The sequence below is a fragment of the Uloborus diversus genome, chromosome 2, assembly GCF_026930045.1.
Source record: "Uloborus diversus isolate 005 chromosome 2, Udiv.v.3.1, whole genome shotgun sequence".
NCBI lineage: Eukaryota > Metazoa > Arthropoda > Arachnida > Araneae > Uloboridae > Uloborus > Uloborus diversus.
This window is the reverse complement of record NC_072732.1, coordinates 70212453-70234825: the sequence shown is the minus strand read 5'-3', so window position 1 is coordinate 70234825 and position 22373 is coordinate 70212453. Positions and strand designations below refer to the sequence as shown.

Here is a 22373-nt window from a genome sequence, read left to right as displayed (position 1 = left end):
CTATTGTTGAAATGTATATACCCTGCGTTATTTTACCCTTTTAAGGACTTTTCCTGGAATAGGTTTTGTGGGTTTTAATCATTATTATGAAAACATTTCTTTTTTTTTCTTCTTAAAATTAACAAAGTGTGTGGCTATTTTAGACGTTGGTGAATTGCTGGTAATAAAAACAGCACGGGGGGGGGGGAGGTTGATGATTCATGAAGTAAATGACCGATAAACACACTTCATATCAATGTACGGCGTCTAGAGTCTGGAAGTAGCACTGTGTAAGCGTCATCACCTACAAATTCCCGAACAAAATATCTCATCCCGAGATTTTTTTCGTAATAGCAAGGAATAGAAGAAGTTACGCACAAGAAGAGGCAAACTAATCTAGTAGATTACTCTCTGGTAAGTTTTTTTCACTTTAATTCACTGCATGTAGAACCTAAAACGAGCAGTATGAAACCGTCGTCCCCTACTATGAACCTTAACAAAATATCGCAATAAACCAATTTAGTGAAATGATTCCAGGAAAAATGAAAAAAAAAAATATATATATATATTTTTTTTCTTTTCAAAAGGTGAGGATCCTACAACGGATCATCGGGTACTAATGAATGTTCAAATATTAATGAAGCTCTCTGCTTCAAGGATCTAAGGTTTCCAATTCCGCGCCGAACCCCGCGGGATTTCAGGATCGTAAAGTACTAATCCCGCGGGATGCCGGAATCCCGCTGGATTACCTTGATTAAATTTTAATGTCAAATAGAAAAAGTTGTGCTTTTTACTAAAAGACTGCTTTTGTCACTTGAATTAGTAGTTTTCTCGAATTCCGTACATCAATTGTTTTGAGCTACAAATTCAATTCCTAGTTAGCAGTTATCATTTAGTACGCATAAGTGTGCCCTAAAATGTTCAATGTATCTTAACAACGCTCGTATGAATGGGAAAGGGATTTTTGCTCAAAAAATGATGCGATTGATGACAACACGTAATGATACTCTACAGCAGTTGTTTTTACTGAAATAAACCTATTATGAATAAAAAGATCCCTATCATCTTTTGAAATAGGTTTTTCTTTTCTTCTTCTAGGTTTATGATCGAGAACGGAAAATTTCGATCAAAAAGGATGTCAATTGGATATGAGTTTTCCTCTCTTCAATTTAACTTGTATTTAGAATTACCCTTGTTCCTGCATTAATGTTGATCATAGTATCAATGTATTTGATTTATTATAGAAAAGGTAAATGATGGTTGGTTATACCGAGTCACAATCTCAGTAAAAGTTTTTGAATAACTTCGTTGAATTCACCTCTCACTTTAAAGAGACATTCAAAAACTTGAGATTCTTGAGCAGTTTAACTTACTTCACTTTCATGCGAATTATCCTGTGTTTCATACAAGTTTCTGTCGCCTCTTTTAGAGTCATGACAAATGCATAAACAATGACGGGATTCTCATTGCTTTCTTCTTTGAAGAAAGATATTGCGAACTTTTAGTAAGTTTAAGGTTTTGAATTTGAATTTCTTCTTTAAACTTGCAGAAGTGCTGTAATATTGCATTCTGATTGCTCCAGAGGGTGTTGCAATCTGAATTACAATTTTCTATGTTTTAAACCGTAATTTTCTGGATTTTAAATTTTAGTCATGGTTTTGAAAATGTTAATAAATTTTACGCCTTTTCTCAATTGCTAAACTTATGAAAACTGATACTTCTGAGAATACCAATTCAATCTAAAAAAAACCCCCGCTTTTTTCATTGTGTTCTTAAACGGTAAATCTACCGTTCAACGTATATTACATTAAGATATACAAGGTATTTCAAACTTCAGATGATGGTCGTGAAAATTGTCGTTTAATGAGCGGCTAAAGTAAGAAAAACTTTGCATCGAAAAAAAAAATCGCCGGATTTGGCTCTCGATTCCGCGGGATTAATCCCGTTAAATATCCTGCGGGATCCCGCGGGATTCTGAAATGGGATTTCGGGATTGGAAACCCTAACTGCTTCCCAATCATTGATTTTTCTTCTTTTTTTCTGCGTTTTCTGTCGGCAAATAAAATATTTGTTAATAATCTCCAATATGTCACTAGTATAGAAAATTATACAGCAACGTCAAAACAAGCTCATTAACTTGGTAATAGTATTTGAAGTATAAAAATTAACATCCTCCCATAAATATCTAGAAAAGCTTGCAGGTTTTGTTTTGTGTAGCTAATAAGTTGTATAAAAACTGAAACAATATACAATGCTGAAACATTTATTCCTGCACAGTACTATAAGCTTAATTACATAGTATACTATATGTAAATGAAAGTTCCTTTTCTCAACAAAATGATGATTCATAAGATTATGAAATGGTACTTTAATGCTTTAAATGGAGCCAAAATGCAGCTTTTAACGACTTGCGTTAATCCTGGTCATAAACTTTCCAATTCAGGATAGCTCAATAATGACCCTCTAAAGTGTCATTGTTTCTTGAGAAAGGATTGAAAGAAATTGCCAAGATTTGAATAATACGTGAAAGTTCTTTTAATGGAATATTTTAATGCTCCCAGTTGGAATAATTTAATAAAGAAATTCATCACAGGTGAGTATTAATAACTTCTTAATGTACAACATGTTAAGAAAAGTCCTACGCAAAAAAGTAAATTCGTGCCTAGTTTTGACGAGGTAAAAAATAAGTTATCTGACAGTTGTAATGGTTTTAACTCATTTATTAACGTTACGTTTATAGCAGGCGTATGAAACAGTAGGGGAAAAGCCTGACATTTCATCTACCATTCAATTTTTGGGTTTTTGAGTACCTTCTGTTGTAAAAAAGGTAATGTTTTAAAAACATGTTAATAAAAAAAATTACAAACAAATACTTGTGTTAGAGTAAACATCAAAACAAGTGTAAGAAATTATTATTATTATTATTATTATTATTATTAGTTTAGGTTTTTTCACCGGAGTTCATTTCGTGTTAATACGAGGCACATTGAGAGAATCCTGGTAGGAGACGAAAAAAAGAATATGCTATCGGCTAATATGGCGGTTTTCTGTCCTACGCGATGGAAACCAAACACAACAAAATGCTTAGATCATTAAGTCCATAGCTTAAATCAAACCAATTATGTCAAACACAACTGAATAAATACATTGAATTAAACCGAAAGGATCACTTACATATAGTGGTAGGAAAACGCACATCCTGAGTCTTGAAAACTCACATCTTGAAACTTTTTTTCAAATGTCTGACTATACCTATGCGTTATTTTGTGGATAAGAATTTTGTCTCAGCTGTAACTAAAAACAGCTAATAGGAATCGAACGAAACGCGGTTTAGAATCTCTGTCATTTTTGATTTAAATCATTCAAAAACGGTGGAGCAATAAAACGTTTTTAGTTTCATAGCTTGATATCTATATATGAAAAAGTCATGAAAGGAAAAAATACAGAACAGATATATACAGAAGAAGCGTAGTCAATACAAGACGTTGATTTGTTTTTATATCAATTAATTTAACAGACTAGTCCACCCGTGCGGAACTCCGCACTGTGCTTCGAATTGTTACATAAGGCATTTCGCTCTTTAAAAATTTCAAAGAAAGAACATTATGAAGAAGAACCGAAGAAAGCAAACGGAAAAAAGTAAGCGCACAAGGGAAGGCATGTTATTTGAAGGCATCAGTAACAAAACCTCGTTCAGAACACAACGTTGTGATAATTTGATCATCGCTCACCTTTTGGTTGAACGTATTTTCAATGCAAATATAAAAATCATTAAAAGTGTGGCTGAGTGACTCGTGAAAAAGCAGTAATTGTGCATGTGAAAAAACAGGTTGTGAAAAATACAGTCCTGCCCATGTAAGATTTTATCGAAAAAAAAAACATTAAAGAGATATTTATTGGCACGGATTTGAACTGGCGCCATTCTGATTAACAGCACGACACTCCAACAAACCTAGCAATTGCGCCTTCCTTTTCGAATGCTATTCATTGAAGGAATGCGTAATAAAAAAGCGAAAAAGCTTTTTGCCGGAAAAAAAAAAGATCATGCGGCTATATTTTGTCATTAGCAAGCATGATACGTTTTAAAATTATTCGTAAAAGAGGGAATTTGATTAAAGAATGAGGAAGATCTCACGTAGCGATTGAAACAAACAATATAGAGAAGTAATAAATTAGATTGACAATAAGGCTTCTTATTTTTGAATATTAAACAATTTCCCATAGCAGGTTACTTTAACCGTAACGGCTTCAGTGCCCGCACATGGTTTTCTTTTAATCTAATACTTAAAATTCAAAACCAAAACCAGTTGATCTGATTTCGTTTTTTAAAGGTAATTTTTCGAATGTAGACAAAATGTATATATATGTTTTTTCCAGCCGAAAGCAGATGAGTAGAAAAGGATTTCCTATTAAAGAATTTGATAATAATTTTAATGTTTTATATCGCATTTCCATAAATAGTTACAGGTTTACTCAGTGAATCTCGTAATTTCAATTTGCCGTAGCATTTTTTCATTTTTACAAAAGGTCGAACACTACTATTAGAAAAGTCTACATTTCAGCATACAATGAAAATGTTTTTCTGCACTAAATGGATTCCCTTGAGGTAAATTTAATACTTTTTTATGCTTACATTATGTTTAGTGGTCTGGACGGAGTCAAAGCTTTAAAAAAAGGAAGAATACCCTTCGATTAACAGTCAACCTATCTGAATGATAACTGTAGCCTGTATGAAGGAGTCGAAACACCAATTAGCATTCCCATTACATTTTTTTTATTTACGTGTGTTATTTGTAGTATGTTATGAGTACATGTAATGCGTAATGTTAACATAAATTTTCTATTATGTCGGGGAGCCTAGGCTTGCCCGTAGTTCAGATAGTTTATAGCCGAACGCTCTACCGAACAAAAAATTATCAATTTAACCGAACAACTAAGTCCAGAGCTTTAAAGCTGCTTTATTAAAAGAAGAAGAAAAAAAAGTTATTATTATTATTATTTTACTTATTTTATTTATTTATTTATTTATTTTGCCGAAAGCGACGTAAAAAGTTGGAAAATTGTATATAAATTCGGTTTAAAAAGAAAAAAAAAATAATACAATAACTACAGACTGCATTAAGTTTTTGCAACAGCAAGGGGCGTTTTGCTTCCGAAAACTTGATTTTTAGACCGTCTATTTCTTGTCATTAGCTGGCCTGATAAATTTTAAAAAGAGGGGTGGGGATTTCTTCAAGATATAAGAAAGATCTCGCATATTGACAGAAAAATAATCCACAGAAATAACAAGGTAAGATATTAAAGATAATTGTTGTTTTTTTTTGGAAAATTTTTACAATTTTTCATCGCAGGCTGCATAAACCGTTATGGCTTAGATGGCAGCACGTGTTCATCATTTAACAGCACGTTTAAAATACAAAATAATTTGAACTGTGTTCTTTTTTATGCGTAGCTTTTCGAATGTAGAAAAAATGTGATAGGCTATTTGTTTTTGCAGAAAGAAAAAAAATATTTTTTACCCTTCAATTTCAGGTAGAATCTTTTTTTTATTTGTAGAAAGAGTTAAAAACTCATAAGAAGAATCTATATTTCAATATACGATTTATTGTTTTTTTTCTGAACAAAAAACAATTCCATTGTAGTCTGAAATCTTAAACCTGATACTTATATTTTCTCTTACATTATGCTTTAATTTTCTGACCGAAACCAAAGCTTTAAAAAAAAGCCTTACAATTAAGAATCAATTAGCTCCATGTTGCATCACGTTTTCATAACAGCAAAGAGCGTTTTCAACTCATTTATTCTATTTCCTCATATTTGTTATTCATTGTTATTAAATGTCCATGCAATGTGCCATATTTCGCTAATTTTTTGATGCAGATTGTCCGGACATGGGTCCAAACACTCATTCTCCTGGTTACCAGTCGAACTCTCTGCCGATCGAGCTATTAAGCTCTGTCGGTCACAGTGAAAGTTAAAGTTATAAATTTAACAGAAAACCTCATTCTGGTTCTTTAAAACAGGTTTTTTTTGACTGAAAAAAAGCAATTTTTAGATTGTGGGCCTATATTTCGTCATTAGCTTGCACCATAAACTTTAAAATAAGTTGTAAATCAAAGAAATCGATCAAGAATTAAGGAAGATCTCGCATAGGAACAAAAAACAGGCTCCAAAAATAATATATAAGGATGGCGGAATCACAACTTTTTCCCTAAAGTTGAAATACCTATTAGTTTTAATAAATAATACATGCGCTTGCGGACGGACTTCAGAGGAAACTAGTGCTGAACAGCTTTAAAAGTCATTGGATTCAAAGGATAGGATATAATCAGACATCTTTTTTTATTTCGATTGACTGATATACCTCAAAAACTACAAAGATCTGAAACAAAATGCATACAAGTGGACTAGTGTTTAAAAAAATGCCCCAAGAAAGTGCCAAACAAAATTTTCTCACTACGTTTGAGACTTTCAATTGTATCTATCTCTAAGAAACAAAGTATTGCAGAAAACTTAGTATTCAAATGTAAGCCATATAGGTACTCCTGTTGATTGAGTTTCAACTGAAATTTTTGCTATGAGATTTAAGCTCTTTGATAGTTTCAAATGTAAAAGGAGTATAAGATAGTGGGTTTTCGAGAGCGATCTAATGTACTCCTTATATAAGTTTTGCGTACTTGTAAATGAGTGTGATGGGGTTTTTTAAGTAAATTTATTGATCTTGTTTTTTTTTTTTTTTTAAGAAGAAAAAAAAACATATTAAATATTTTTTGCAATTGAATTACGCAATATGTAGGCTTTATCTACCGTGTAGTTAATGTTAGACTAAATGAATCAATTAACCAACGTTTTTTAGGCTTAAAAACGATGGTTAATTGACTCATTTAATTTTTATGCACATAGGTGCATATTCTTTATTGTAAGACTATTCATTCTATGTCAAGGAATGTTTAATACAAAGACATATGTATATTCAATGCTTAAAACGCAACTAAAATGCAGACGCTTGGGCTCAAAGAGTTAGTTTTATTTTATCCCCAGTTAATCAAAAGATTTCTAATATTAAAAGGATTCCATTGGTGTGATCAAATAAATTGCAATTCAACTGAACTGGTTCATTGAAATGAGCAGTTTAATGTCAGCTCCTTATGGTCGGTCTATTTCGGTTTATAATTATAAGCGATAAAGGCATCATACAGACATTTAATTGACGGATATAAAACTACGCTCTATATCTCTGTACAAAGGTCACAAAGTCAACTCAGCAGTCGATGAAAGCTTGCGACTGTCGGTATGTTGTAATTCGACAGCTGTGGGAAGCAAAATTCAAAAACTGCTTTGAATCTTTCTTATAAACTAAAATATTGTGTACAATGTTTTTTTTTCTGATATTTGATTATTGTTCGAGACCTGATTCGTGACTATCAGTTTATGGCCTTCTATGCATGTAGCGCGTTTCGTTGGGTTTGCAAATATTTGTTACTCTATCCCTGTTAAAAAGTTCAATATGCGAAAAGCTCTGGGGAAGATTATGAGTAAGTTGCAAAGATCTTTCTTCCAACCCAATAAAAAAGTGTTATTGCAAAAACGTTTTTTCATTTCATGAAATCATTTTTTAAGCAAAATTTAAGTTTTCAGTTCATCTCAAGTATGTAACGTTTAACGTTTCTCAAATGACAAATACCTTTACTGTCGGACTTACTTGTATGACCCGCATATTTAAAGTATTATCAAGTAAAGTAATTTCGAAGTAAAATATCTGGCGGCAAGTTTTAACTAAAACTTGTTTTATATTGCTTTGCTTTGTTACATTGATTGCATTATTATCCATTTTATCCCCTAAACTATACTTAAAACTATCTCTACCCTAATTTTGACGTCTTTTAAATAATCCTATATTTTCTTTTACTTACGACTTTAATGCATGAATAATTATTTTCTCGTAATTAAAATTTTAAAAATAGACATTTGTCTTAAACTGAACAATCACCACGCACATGTTTTTGTTCCTTTTTAAGAATTAAAGAGCAAACCATGAAGCCGTAAGTCATATTTCTCAGACGTAATGAACAAAAGTTCCAATTTTCCTGCATTTTGCTAATTGACATTCCCAAAAGGCTTGGAGGATATTTTGATTCGACACGTTCCCCATTGATTTTTAAATCAATATGAGGGTGTTAGATGAAAGTAGCATTATCGTTATAAATAGATATTGAATCAGAAAGATATGTCTCTGGAAAAGTGAATCAGTACCTGAAAGTTAATCAAATATTTGCTTTTTGTTTAAATGTGTCTCATATACTTTGAGAAAGGAGTGAAGCGTTACAGTAGTATTGGAAGTGAAAAGTAAAAAGAGATAATCTTTGCATTTCGCTTAAGCAAATACACAACTCATACCTTATATGATATCGTTGAAGGATAAATAAGCACAGATTTTGGATTGTTTAGCTTTGAAACGTTTGTGCATTATTTATGTGCTTCCAAATGATCAAAGAATTTTTTTTTTTTAGTTTTAAGTTACTTTTTGTTTAAATGCCATGTTAAATTATTGATTGCTTTTCTTATACTTTTCTTAGTGCTTAAGTTTAAATATGTTTCAATGTGCTTTGTCGGAGTAAAACATGTTCTTTAACAATATGATAAGGATAAGATTTCAGAGAAAATCAGTTACTGGTTTTTAAAATTTGCCTCCAAATTATCGTATGAGATTGACAATAACATGTTTACTTTGAACAAAACTATTTATGCGTGCGTTAAAAGAGAAGAAACTCTTATGTGTGCAAAACACCAATAACCGCGATTAAATACAAACTGACTTCCCTTAAACCTACTTAAACGAGCTGATGTGTGCATTACACGACTTTATTTTTCTCCAATTTAGAGATAATAGTGCCTTGGATTAGCAAGGAAACACTTTAAATATTTTAACCCCTTGTTTGTCGCGAGCAGTAGCAATATCGCGTTTTATAGAGATTACGCTTCCCAATATCGAAAATTTTAACGTGATTCAACTGATACCTCTTCAAATATCGACAATAGCGTCAAATTTCGCCAAGATTTCTTACAAAACTGCGACCAAAAGCTTGGCGATATATCGGCAAATGTTCACCAAATTATAACATCACTTGAGTTTGCATTGAGTCTGCACTGATTTTCTCCGAAAAAAGTGTAAAAGACTCCTTTCGGAACATCCAGATGCAACCAAAAGGAAAAATGCAAAACTAGACACAACTAGGGGTGTACATACCTGTAAAAGAAGAGTAACACATGTTTCAGCTGTTCCGAAACAAATGGCAGCACTATGCAGACCTAGCGTGATTAAAATATGAAATATCACTGTGTAAGAATCAGAGGAACAAATCAACGTGCAGGATCGCTGTTGCTATGGGCTCGTGCAACCAAGGAAAATGTTTCCCGCTCTTTTCAAAGAGAACATATCATGTTTCTTTGAGCGTTGTAATTAGTTGCTGCAAATTTTAACGATGAAGTTGTCTAGGCGAAACTTTCTTGCGCTTCAACGCCATTTTATTTTGCCTTCGAAATGGAAATTCAAATTCCAAAGAAAGGCAGCCAGTTGCCTTCAATGATTGAATAAATATGTGAATACCTCAACAGCTACCATTTTGATCAAGAGAAAAATTTCCAGGAAATTCCGCCTAATTGTAAAGTGGATGCACAAAGATGCCACTGAGTTCCTGATCTGATCCTCAAGAGGCCCAACTGAACCATGGTGATTATTTAACGAACAACGACAAATTAAGGGATAGACCGCGCCTACAAAATGTTTAGTTGAGGGACTTTAAGCCAAGTATGTTTCACTAAATTTCCCATGGACAGTTCGATTCCGAGGAAGGAACTTTTCCTATAGAAAAAGACAAAATGATCCAACATTTCAAACGTTCAGTGATATCCAATGATGATGTAATCAAACCTTCGTATGAACTGATGATGATGTAATCGAACTTAATGCATTTTTCTTCGTGCTCTGTGTTTTGTAATATCCTAGTTTTGCTCAATTAGTAGTTAATACCTCCGGTGTGCACACCAGCGAATGTAGCAATGTTGTGTGAAGTATCCATGTAATAAAGGAGTTTGGCAAGTCAAATCATTCAAGTTATTTATTTCGTTCAGCTTGGTATATTTATTGTTAGAGACGTTTTGTGCAGATTTATCATTTTAGCAACGCAATGATGTTGAGTAGATGCATAACGATCTAACGGTCATACGATCCAAAGGATATTTTCCTTTTCCAGCTAAAAATATGAATTTAATTCTATGATATCCTAAAACTTAAAACCACAAGTTTAACAATACCACATTTCAACTTTCTACGCCATACCGTTTTTGAATTATTTGAGATACGTACATACGTACACACGGACGTTATGAGAAAACTCATGGTAATTAACGCAGGTATCGTGAAAATTGAAATTGCAGATGTCCATATGTTCTTAGGTAGATATGCACAAGCGGTCGAGCCGAAAAAACAACTCAACGTTTATTCGGGAGTTAGCAGAATGAAAATTTAGGCAGCTTTTTGAGTGTTTTTTTTTTCTTTTTACTTCCTTTTACAAAAAAGGAAGTATTGTATTCGCGAAAAAATTTTCACTCAAAAATCGCCCTTAATTTCCATTTTGCTCACCCCCAAATGAATGTTGAGTTTTTTTTTCGATTCGACCACATGCGGAAAAGTGCCTAAGAATGTATAGACACGCGAAATATCCATTTTGACCATCACCGAGGTAATTACAACGACTTTTCTCGTGACGTCTGTATGTATGTGCGTATGTGTGTATGTGCGTATGTGCGTATGTGCGTATGTGCGTATGTATCTCGCATAACTCAAAAATGGTATGTCCTAGAAAGTTGAAATTTGGTACATAGACTCGTAGTGGGGTCTAGTTGTGCACCTCCTATTTTGGTTGCATTCGGGTGTTTCTAAAGGGGTCTTTTGCACCTTTTTGGGGGGAAATCATTGTTAATTTCGATGCAAACTCAAGTGGTGTTATAATTTGGCGGTCACTTGGCGATATATCGCCAGTCTTTTGGTTGCCAAGTTTTGTCGCCAACTTGTCGAAAAATTTGGCGATTTTTTTTTTTTTTTTAAATCTGCTTTCAATGTGGCCATTGCTAGTGATATTTAAAGAGTTAGAGAGAGAATCCCATTAAAATTGCAATAATAGGGAAATAGCATTAAATTGGTGTAAAAGGAAGTCATGTGATGCACACATCAGCTCGTTTTTTTGCGAATACGATACTGATTTATTATGTAAAAGGAAAAAAAAAGTAAAATCGTTCAATTCTTCGCACATCGGAACTAGTATTTTCAGAGTAAGATGGAACTTACCTTTAAGCTATGTATTTTTTTCAGTGAGACAAACATGCTTTTAATGGAGGTACAACATGTTATCTAAATATTTATTTCAATTCATAAAACAAAGCTTCCTGTCTGTGAAAAACCCGCGTGAAGAGCGACAAGATTGTACTTACCTTCAAGCTGTGCATTAATTTCAGTGTGACAAAATACTTTTTATTAGAGTAAATTTTGTTGTGTAATTATTTTTTGCAATACAAAAAGTAGAGCTTACAGCCTATGAAAAATCCGATAGATGAGAATCTAGATTATATTGTCCGTTTTTCAGCAGTTGAGACTTGGCCACGCCCCCAACACGTGGTATCGGAAGATTCTATATGCCTCTTTTGGGGATGAGGCTTCAGACCAACACTGAGAAAGGTTGCCAGTTGGCCATCGTTATCGCACTGGAGGAACACGAGTGTTCTATAATTTTCTAAGAAATTACCTACCACCTTCTCTCTCGAAAAAAAGGTGAGCTACAAAGACAATTGTTCGACTTAAAAGTATGTTAAGATTTGCAGTGTATTTCTATACGTTTCGGGTTTTTATCATTGATTTTGCAAAGGAAAACCTAAACTTTCTGTTTTTCACACTAACTAAACATTTTCTGCAAACACGGTGAACAGTTACAGGGGAAATTGGAACGAAAATGTTTCATTCTATTTTGCTGAAACTTTCACAGAACTCAAACGTGGGTTTTTCAGGCATTTTCTAATATTATAAATCGCTGATCGCATTTTGTTAACTTTGCTGGTCAACCATTTCTCACCTTATTTACGATTCAATTTTCTTCTTTAAAGCGTTTTTTTAAGTATTACACAGTAGTATGGGATAAATGAACTACTTTTGCAATATTTCGAACTGTTTTACTTCGAATACAATGAAGAATTAAAACATTTTCGGATTGCGTTTGTTGTTACTTTGCAAATTCGAGCCATTTTGAAAATAATACGCAGAATTTGTGAAGTAAACAAGCAAAAATTGATACCAAATGTTTTTTTTAACTAGCACTGCATTGAAAAAATAATAAAAAAAGAAAACGACAGACAACTATAATTTCGAATTTTTCAGAAAATATTTCTCTGTCATCTCATTTTTGGCCCATTTCAAACAGTCAATATTTTGTAAAAAAATGTTGGGTTGATGTAATCGTGTAGAGACAGTATGAAAAAGTATCGAACTACTATTTCAATTCCTAGGCACTTCATTTTTAACCACACACATTTAAAGCGTGCGAACAATTTTGGAAGCCACAGTAGGTAAGTTGCACTCTGTGTGACACATTTCAGTACTTTAGTACTATTTTTTTTTTCAATATGGCTTTTATTCTTCAGAAATGAAAAAAGGAACAAAACAAAACTTAAAGCTTTTCACATGCCAGTATGGTTATCTACAGAATAATTGAATAAGTGCTTGAAACAACGTTTTATGTTACTTTTTTGACCTTTTTAATTTTTGTAAATACGAAAAAATGTATATGCTTCATTTTTTCAAGTTTTTTTCGATTACTCTAAAAGTAGTTCAGGGTCATTCCATAGTGACTAACGTAACATTCGCAGCTGATTTTCAAACTCTTTTTGTTTACACCGGGAGTAAAATTCAATGTGTTTTGGTTTAATATGCAGATTTAAAATGTACAAGGTGACTATTTTTCATTTCTACCAAGAATTTGAAGCAAAATAAGAGCTGGCAGGTGTTTTTTCACCAAAAAAGGCATCGTGACTAACGTAACATTTTTGCAACCCTGAGAAACAATGCTTATGTTACGAGGCAAATTTTTCTGAAATTTATGAAGGCATTTAAAATTGGCCGATATATTTGTAAGAAGTAAACAATCTATTTTTAAAAATGTACTACAGATTTGTTACAGATGAATCCTTTTTGGCCCTTAATGGCACTTTTACGAAAAACTGTGTGTGACTAACGTAACGTGACTAACGTAACCATCGAATAACAAGCAATGAATGTATATAAAAAACTTTTTGTAATTAATCTCTTGCTCTTTATATTACTTTTACACTTTTTAGGAACCTTCTTTGTGTTGCATTATGGTTCTTTCTTTACTTTTTTTCTATATTAGTGTAAGAAATTGAATGGAAGGATTCAGTTCAATTAAGTCAATTTAAATATGCAAAAATAAATAAATAAATAAAAATAAATTTAAAAAAAACTGCTTTTACAAACTGAATAACATCATTTTGGGCTGATAAAATCCCAACTATCTCTCCTTTAAAAAATTAACTTTCTGCAAGTTAATAGTTTCACCGAATTCTAGTATTCTGCCGATAGTTATCGTCATAAACTCCGTAGTACTTTTCAATAGCATATTATTGTTAAAGATTTACTGATTCATCGAACGAATAGTGTTGTGCATCCTTTTGAATTAAAATGTAATATTGAAGAAAAAAAATATTCGAAAGTTTTTGCAGAATGCATTATAATTCCAGATATCACCGCAAATGTTTGAATTTCTAAATGATCATTCTTGCATTTTCTGAAATATATGGCCGCAGCGCTTTTTGTCACTGTATCATGATGTAACATCTTCAAATGTTTTCCAACGAGCAGCCATTACTTCATTTTAATAATTGGTGGAGATGTATTTTTTAAGAAATAGAAACGTTCTCCTTTGTTAAGACTGTATTTCTATTATCTTAATTCTCAAGCTTGGATTCTTGTGCTGAACGCACATTCAGCAGAGTACTCATTTTGCTTTACTCACCTTTTTTCTTTCTTAATAATTCTTTAAATTGAAAGTATCTTGATAAAGACCTTTAAAAAGGGATTTTTCTAAGTAAACAGAAGGTCTACAATGTAATATTACTGGTATTTTTCACCCTTTATGTTTTTAATCAATACAGAATGCCTACATATTCAAAATTGTTCATGAAAACGTACATTAAATTAAATAAGTTTTAAGTATTAGTAGTCATTTTCAAAATGTTACGTTAGTCACATGCAAACTGTTACGTTAGTCACAGCTCAAATGTTACGTTAGTCACACCAATTATTTTATATCTAATGATACTAAAATAAATATTTTGCACTTTTTAAGTAGATATGACACAGATGTAAGAAAATAAAAAGTGCTGTTTGATTCAATCATCTGGTTTAGTTTTTAAGCAGAAAATAGTTCATTTTCGTGACTAACGTAACGTAAATATTTTCAGTGAAATAACCAAACTAATTAAAATACTTATCTTATAATGTATGCAAAAAGAACAGTCAATTTTATTCATCCAACATCTAATCGTTTAGAATAAACATTAAACTTTTAAAAATTTGCAAAAATTTTTACATTACAGAAGAAAACGTAGACGCATGTTTTTTTGCACATGCTAAGCCTTTTCTACAACCTCGCACGTTTAGAGCCAGAAGAAAAACACCGAATGAAATTTTTGCAAACTGTTACTGGGTTTATGTACTAGAAAGTATGCTGAATGAAATGATAGGTCAAAATTAAGGCTTTGTGGGAAAAAAAATTCTGAGGTTGAGGTTGACATTTTTATGGAATGACCCTTCAGTTCTTCCAGTTCTTCCGGAATAGCGTTACGTGCTGGGATCATAAAATAGGCAAAAGTTTGTTGCCGGTATTCTAATACAGATCCGAACAAGGACGGATACAAGGGAGGGGCATTGGCCCCCTTCCTTGAGTCGAGATACAGAACTTTTCCACGGCATATTTTTGATACTGAAGTTGAAAATTATTTTACCCTATCTTCAATAGTTTTACGAAGCTCTTGCTGTCTGGAAAATGAAATTGTACCACATGTCTTAACACTTTAGTGAAGGGATCCGAACTTTATATAGGAAGTATTTCAAAGTTCCAAAAACTCGATTTTAGACGGTTTTAGTGATAATAAATAGGGTTATGGTTCAAGGGCTCTTCTCAGGAAAGTTTCGAAAATTGAAGTCCCCTCCCCCTTCAAAAAGAGAAACTATTATGGGACACCTTGGTAATCGATGGGGTTTGGTAAACTCCTGTGCAATTTTGTACAAAAGAAAGTCCCCCCCCCCTCCCAAAATAACTGAAATGAGACGATCTTTCATGGTGTTTGGAAGGGGGGGGGGGTGCGGAGGTTTGCGAATTTATAAAAGGGTAAGGGTATGAAATCAATCGCCCCTCCTTGAATAGTCTCTGGATCCGTCCTTGACTCTGAATGTAAAAGGCGTAATTTTTAGCAAGAAACATTGCTCAAGTCAACTTATTCAGTTGTTCAACATATCGCACATTGCCCCCCCCCCCCGCACCATTTAGGTGAGCTAACTTTGCGATTTTTGTGTCAAGAAAGAGCATTAAATTTAGATTTTAAATCAATAGCCGGTACGGTTTTCCCAAATTTTGAATTGTGTCACTTTCCTTGCCGGGGTGCGTTATGATTCTTTGTTAAAAAACATACATGATCATAAAAAAAATTGTGACTAGCGCTATCCAGGGGGGAGGTGGAAGCCGGTCTTTTTCCTTAAAACAATTGTTAGTGCGATTTTGGTGACTTTGAGCAAAGCTAAGGAGCCGTTCTCAAATGATGTCACGCTTGAAAAGGGTAGGGAGGGAGGGTTCGGGATTCATGAACTTCCGACAGTTAGTCTCAAGGGGGGGAGGAGGGGATTACAAGAAATGTGACTTTACACATTTTGGTCCAAATAAAAGCGTTCGTTATAGCAATATGTTTTTCGAACATTGTGTGAGATGTGACAAGGAGAGAGGGTAAGGTGAATTGTAACATCCTTTATGGACAATCCGTGTGAACGTTAAGCTACTGTGTATTGAAGTGTTATAACTAACTTCGTTTCTGCTCCCCCCCCCCCCAGAAAAGAAGTTGGTTTACCCTACTCTCCCGCGCTGGCAAATACTCGCCCTGGGGGTGGTCGTCATGTCTTAAGACGGCACTACCGATGAACCTATAACTTTAAAACAGTATTCCAACCAAAGTCACGTTTCATAACGCATCGAAAATTATTACATATTTTTAAACATTAACATTCATGCAATACTTAGAGAAATAATCTTGATTTTAATAGTCAATTGCATTAATATATTTCAGATTGATTTTTTTATTGTTTTCTAATTTACTTTTATTTCTCACATGTAAATCCTTTCTGGAAGAATTGGCCAGTCCCCCGCCTTTGGTTCAACCAGGGTTTTTTTTTTTGGGGGGGGGGGGACTTTTGTTCGAATAATGTTTTCAGCATTTAAAAAAAAAAAAAAAAAAAACTGCTACTGTAGATCTACTAACTGTATATCCACTAAATATGATCTGAAATTTTGTACAATCCATACAGATGCATCAAAGTCCCAGCCCCTAAGAGCCGATGAGTCACCTTCCGCCCCCTCCTTCAAGAAAAGAGAGAGGGAAATAGAGAGAGATACTAAGTCTTCAAAAAGAACGCAACCCTTAACATTTCAATGCCACAATCTATGTGGCAATGAAATTTTCCTGCCCCCCCCCCTTTTTTTTTATCAGCGCACTTGCAATTTCGAATATAGGACGTTAGTGTTTAAAAGGATATCGTTTAAAGTTCAGAAAGCCTATCCTTAATAGAAATGTTTCATTCGGAAAATAAAATACCTCACTTTTGTTTTTGTAAATACAATATTCATAGTTCTGAAATTTTAAGTTTAAAAGGTAAAAATTCCCCGTAGACGACAATTACGCGAAGCTAGAAACGAAAGGAAAGAACACAAATACATTTTCGCAAATTTAAATGCCCGCCAAAGTTAGGGTTGTCTCAATTGCAAGCGGTAGCGATCACCCCCGCGCTAAAATTAGCTCTGCCTTCGGGAAGGCGTTCCGAAGTGTCTTCTCCTCATGAATGCTTTATACTTACCATCAAGCTGTGTACTAACTTCAGTGGGACATAAATACTGTTAATGTCCAAAAAAAAAAAAACCCCCAATTTTTTTTATTGCGATCCCAAAAGTAGACTAGTTGAACTTCAAAATAAAAAGTGTTTTTTCTATTATTTCCCAAACCCAATATTTATTTATTACCAAACTTTCCAAACATTTGAAATACCCTTCCAGGGAGCCCAAAGTGGGTAAACTTAACTAATTGTGTTTTGGCACATTTGCCAATCAAATAAAAAGTTACAAATGCTTAAAATAATTGACTAGTTACCTGCCAAACTAAAAAAAATATAATAAAAAGTTGTACTTATCCAATTTAAAGCCAGCACATTTGTTTATAAAACACAAAGAATTAACTGATTAAATTAATAGACTAATTAATTGCCATCCTAAAAAGACACTTTTTAAAGTTATACTTTGCCTATTAAAAAAAATCTAAGTCAGCACATGTGTCAATAAATTAAAATTAAATGACGGATCAAATCGTAAAACCGCTTTGCAGGAAGGCACGCTTTTTATTTCAATAATTATAACCTTAAATTTAAAACTAATCACAAGTTACAAAACTACATGTTTTTTTAGAAATGTCATTTTTAAAATTTTAAGCCTGATTGCGCTATGCCGCTTCACTGCTGTTTCGCTGAGATTGATTAAAACTCGGTGGTGTTCGGGTAAACACGATATACGTATATATGCATCTCCGCTTACATACCTTCGAGGGACATATGAAGGCCTACATGCTTTAGGTGACCTACCCGCTTTGGGCCACCCTCCCCTACTATGTAAATAGAAATAAGTTTAAGTGTGACTTAGCACAATGTAATCAATTTGTGAAACATCAGAATTTTTTCTTTAAAAAATGTATCTTCAAGTTTTCTGCCACTTTCGAATCCCAATTGCCTTTGCCGACGTAATTTCTTCATTCTTTTTATAATTTTCATTTCGTTTGCAAACGATTTCGAAGATAACTGAAATCAAATGTTAACAAAAGTTAAAGAAAAAATAAAACAATGATACAGATTTATACCCAGATGATTTAGTTTAGTTTGGGCAAAAAAAAAAAAACGAATTAGTTAAAATTTCGAGCATAAATCTTTGCATAAGAAAACAACAAAAACGTTAAGAAATATTTTGTATGCGTATGAATTATAAAATATTATAAATATACAAAACTATATTTTATGTTTGGGAATAAAAACTAAAACTAAGGCTTATTTTGTCACAGCATATTCCGTTTTAGTGTAGCTAAGTTTAGAAGAAAGCGAAACGTCTAAAATGCAAACCCCACCTTCAATATCCTGGAACGGCAAAAATCTAACTTTAAATCTTTTTGCTTCAATTTCTGAAGGATTTATTTTTCTTTGATTGCAGCACTGCGTTTTCTCTTCCTTTTATGTAGCTTTTCCCATTCAAAAATATGCCTTATATATTGCGTTTCAAGAAGAAATTGGCATTTTATTCTAGCAACTGCAGTTTTTTATCATAATGCTGTGTTCTTGAGTTAAAATGTATTTTCCTTAATACACAATGAACGTTTAATGAGTCAGTATTTTAGAGTTTAATAAAATTTTGATTAGTTTTGTGAAACAATAATGTTATGAAATAAAAATATTTTAATAAAGTTATTTTTGCCCTGAAATATGTTTTCAAATTGATTGAAATACTTACATGAACATTGGTCTTGGCTATTTATTTTCAATTTTCTACTAAAAGATTAATAATAACCAATAAAAACATTAATAAATATTGCAGAAAATCTTACTTTTTCTTTTGCTTAACGTTCCGAAAAGTAAGAAAAATTTTATGCTCTATGAGTAAACTATTTGAACTGGCCCTTATTTATGTAGTTGTATTACGCATACATTCAACTTATTCATCTAATTTAATTTATTTGCTGTTTTTTAGTATTTCATTCATACCTTTGCGATATCTGTCCTAAAGTCATATTTAGCTTTGGACATTTGAAGAGATAACTTATGGACTTATTCAACATTTAACCACTAACAGACAAGGATCCAGTAACAAACAGTCGTACGTTTGGATTTAAATAACAAGTCTTTTAGGCGGGTAAAATTGACGTTGCTCTCACCATAGGCGTAGCGTCGAGGGGGCACGAGGGAACACTCCTCCCCCCCCCAACTTGCTGGACTTAACAAGTTGCCCCAGAACTATAAAGAAATTAGCACAAAAATCAAGAAGATTAACTATTTTTTCATTTGTATGGCCTTAAAAATGCATTTAGACAATCTATGCAAATGTGAATTTAGGGTGGAAAAGCGGTGTGGGGGCGTTTCCCCGGCCATTTTTCGAGATTGAAATTAAAAAAAAAAACCCAATTGCTATATTTTTTCTAAGAAAATTAAAGAGTTTTTTCCGAAACATGTGTAGTTCAAAACAGTTTTATACGATCTTAGAACGTGTTCAGGGAAAAAAAGATCCGGGGTCCCACTCCCTGAAATTTTTCGAAAATTAACAATTTAAAATATACTATTGTGGGCCATCTTTGATATCGCAAAAGATAAAAAAAGATAGAAATGTAATTATGTCAGCGACCCCCATAAAGTTATGTTTATTTAACAATCCATTTTTCATTTGACTGAAGCTCGGTTAAAAACAATGTTCAGAACTTTCCTTTCAGCGGCTCTCAAGTAGGTTAATCATAATGCAGAACCTTGGCTGTTCCTAAATAATATCCGAAAATTGCATTTGCTTTCAAAATTCTGCTGAAAAAAACTTTTTGACATCTTTATTCTATTTGTTCACTTATTATTTCTATTCTATTTTCTTAAGAATGCAAAGTTTCCTTTCTGTTTTTTTTTTTTTTTCTTTTTTTTAATTTTATTTTATTTTAATCTCTAAATTGGCTGCCAGATTTCTGAAAAACGGGGGGGGGGAGCAACCGCTTTCTTGGCGGTAGCCTTGGTGGTCCCCCCCCCCCCAAAAAAAAATGCTTAGTCACGCTACGCGTCTGGCTGTGACCCATTAATACGGTGCTACCATTTTGTGTTATCGGAGTGAATTTTATGAACATTGGTATTTACAAGGCAGCGGTGAAAGGTTATGATCAGCCACCCCAAGATCAACTGATGTTTCATGTTCAATAAAAAGCTTGAATTTCCCATTTAGTGCTCCTGTACACCTGTTAACATCCTTTTATAGCTTTCTGTCGCCAAAACTATTTCTAAAAATACCTTTTATCCTTACCTTATGCTTAGCTGGCGATCTTTTTATCTTTTATAACAAGGATTCTCAACTCTTCAGACTGCGAAATAATAATGGTCAGATTCGAGTTTAGAGACACCGTGGTGAAAAGCAGTGGAACTCTAGCGTTATGCCACACTGGTCCTGCAATTAGTATAAAGGTTTGGGGTGGCATTGATTTTCCACTGCGCACCCCTATAGATCAGATTGTCGAACAGTCAGTGCCACATCTCTGAGGTGTTGGAACCCGTGATCCTTTTATACATTCAGTGCGTGCCATCAGCCATAATCCAACACAGCAATGCTAAATCACACATGGCATGCAATGTTGAAAAGCTCCTTACCCATTCAATTGAATTTCTTCTTTGGCTTGCTTGTTCACCTGGTATACGAACAATTAAAAACGCCTGGCCCATGCTTGCACAATGACTGGCTCATGATACACAAAATGCTGCTACACCAGATCAATTAATTTTGGTAATAAATAAAAGTAACCTACAATGGTCCAAAAGCTTCAGGAACTAAAAAAGGTATTTCAGTTTCTCAGCTATTTAGGTCAAATACTGATAAAAATTTATTGAACGCCCCAAAACGATCGTTTTATTTTATTTTGCTTGTTCTTATTCTCTTTTATTTATTTTAGTCATAGGTATTTTCTTATTTAATTTAACTTAAATGAACTATTTCAATTTATTAACAAAATAATTCATAATTTTAATTATCGTTAAAGATAATTTATGTTTCGATGGATCTTTGTTTTCACTAAAATTATTTAGAATGCCCTAAGAAAGTACAAAATTACTATCATAAGATGCATTTAAGAAATTTTATTTATTTAAGAAATTTTTCTAACTAAAGCGAATTGCATTTCAACAAAGTTGAATTGAATCCTTTAAAATTGTTGTCTTTCAAAGTGGCTAGTTAAATTTTACGCACACAACCAAAATAATTTAAAACATTCAACTTTTTAAATGTATTATAAATTCATGTCTACAAAAATCCTTCTACTTTTTGCTTAATGCAATTAGTATGAAATATTTCCGTTCCTTTTTATGAAAATCACAATGCTTTCTTTCTCTATAAAGGTTGATGAAAATTTTCAGTTTCTATGTCTTCACTAAAACGAAGATCGTAAAAAGTGCAATCTAGTTTTATAGCATATTTCTCTTTATGGTGACCGTAATAAAGGAAAATTACCTGAAAAGCGTTGGGGTGCAACAGTTTTACTTCAACGAAAAACGAAACAAAAATTCTAAATAAATAAGCAAATAACTTTAAACTTTGAGAAGATGCTTGCGATAAAAAGAAGATTTTTTCTTGTTTATTTAGCAACGTTTTTCTTTTTCTTCCGTTGCTCCTTATGTTTTTGCTTTTAGTTTCAGTAAAAAGAAAGTACAAAAATAAAGCGTAAAAGTAAATAATTAAGTACAATAAGATCCAAAGCTTATTCAGCAAAAAGGTGCACATAAGAAATGAAACAAGTAAATCACTGTTTAACTGGGAAACAATAACTAAAAAGCTAGGACAATCTTAAACTGCCAAATGTAACGTGTATCTATAAAAGTTCAATATTTTACAGTCAAAATTTAAAATGGAGATTGATTTCCTATTAGAAAATACGCCAAAAATTATATTATTTATATTTTTCTCTTATTAGTTTCTTTATTATGTAAATAAAGCAAAGAGATATACACTTTTAGCGTCATAACAAAATATATATATATATATATATATATATATATATATATATATATATATATATATATATATATATATATATATATATATATATATTAACATAATGAAATATAGAATGTGAAGCAAAATCTGCAAATAGCTATTCCATGGCAACAGTTAGAGACTGTTTATTAGTAAAAAGGTGCTCATTTTGTAATAGTAAAGTCGCAAAGAAATGTGACACTAATATTTATATAAAACCGATCAAATTAAAACTAAAGCACTAACAACACCTGAACACCCCAACTAAAG

General features: G+C 32.7%; 1 long non-coding RNA gene across 1 annotated transcript in view; it reads right to left on the bottom strand.

The window, feature by feature from the left end:
- LOC129217102 (uncharacterized) overlaps window positions 1–20591 on the bottom strand; it is a 164812-nt gene extending 144221 nt beyond the window's left edge. The window contains exons 1-2 of the long non-coding RNA XR_008580191.1: window positions 20388–20591; window positions 3154–3231 (exon numbers count right to left, since the gene is read on the bottom strand). This is a non-coding gene — a long non-coding RNA (uncharacterized LOC129217102). The remainder of the gene's footprint in view (window positions 1–3153; window positions 3232–20387) is intronic.
- Window positions 20592–22373: the final 1782 nt, after the last annotated feature.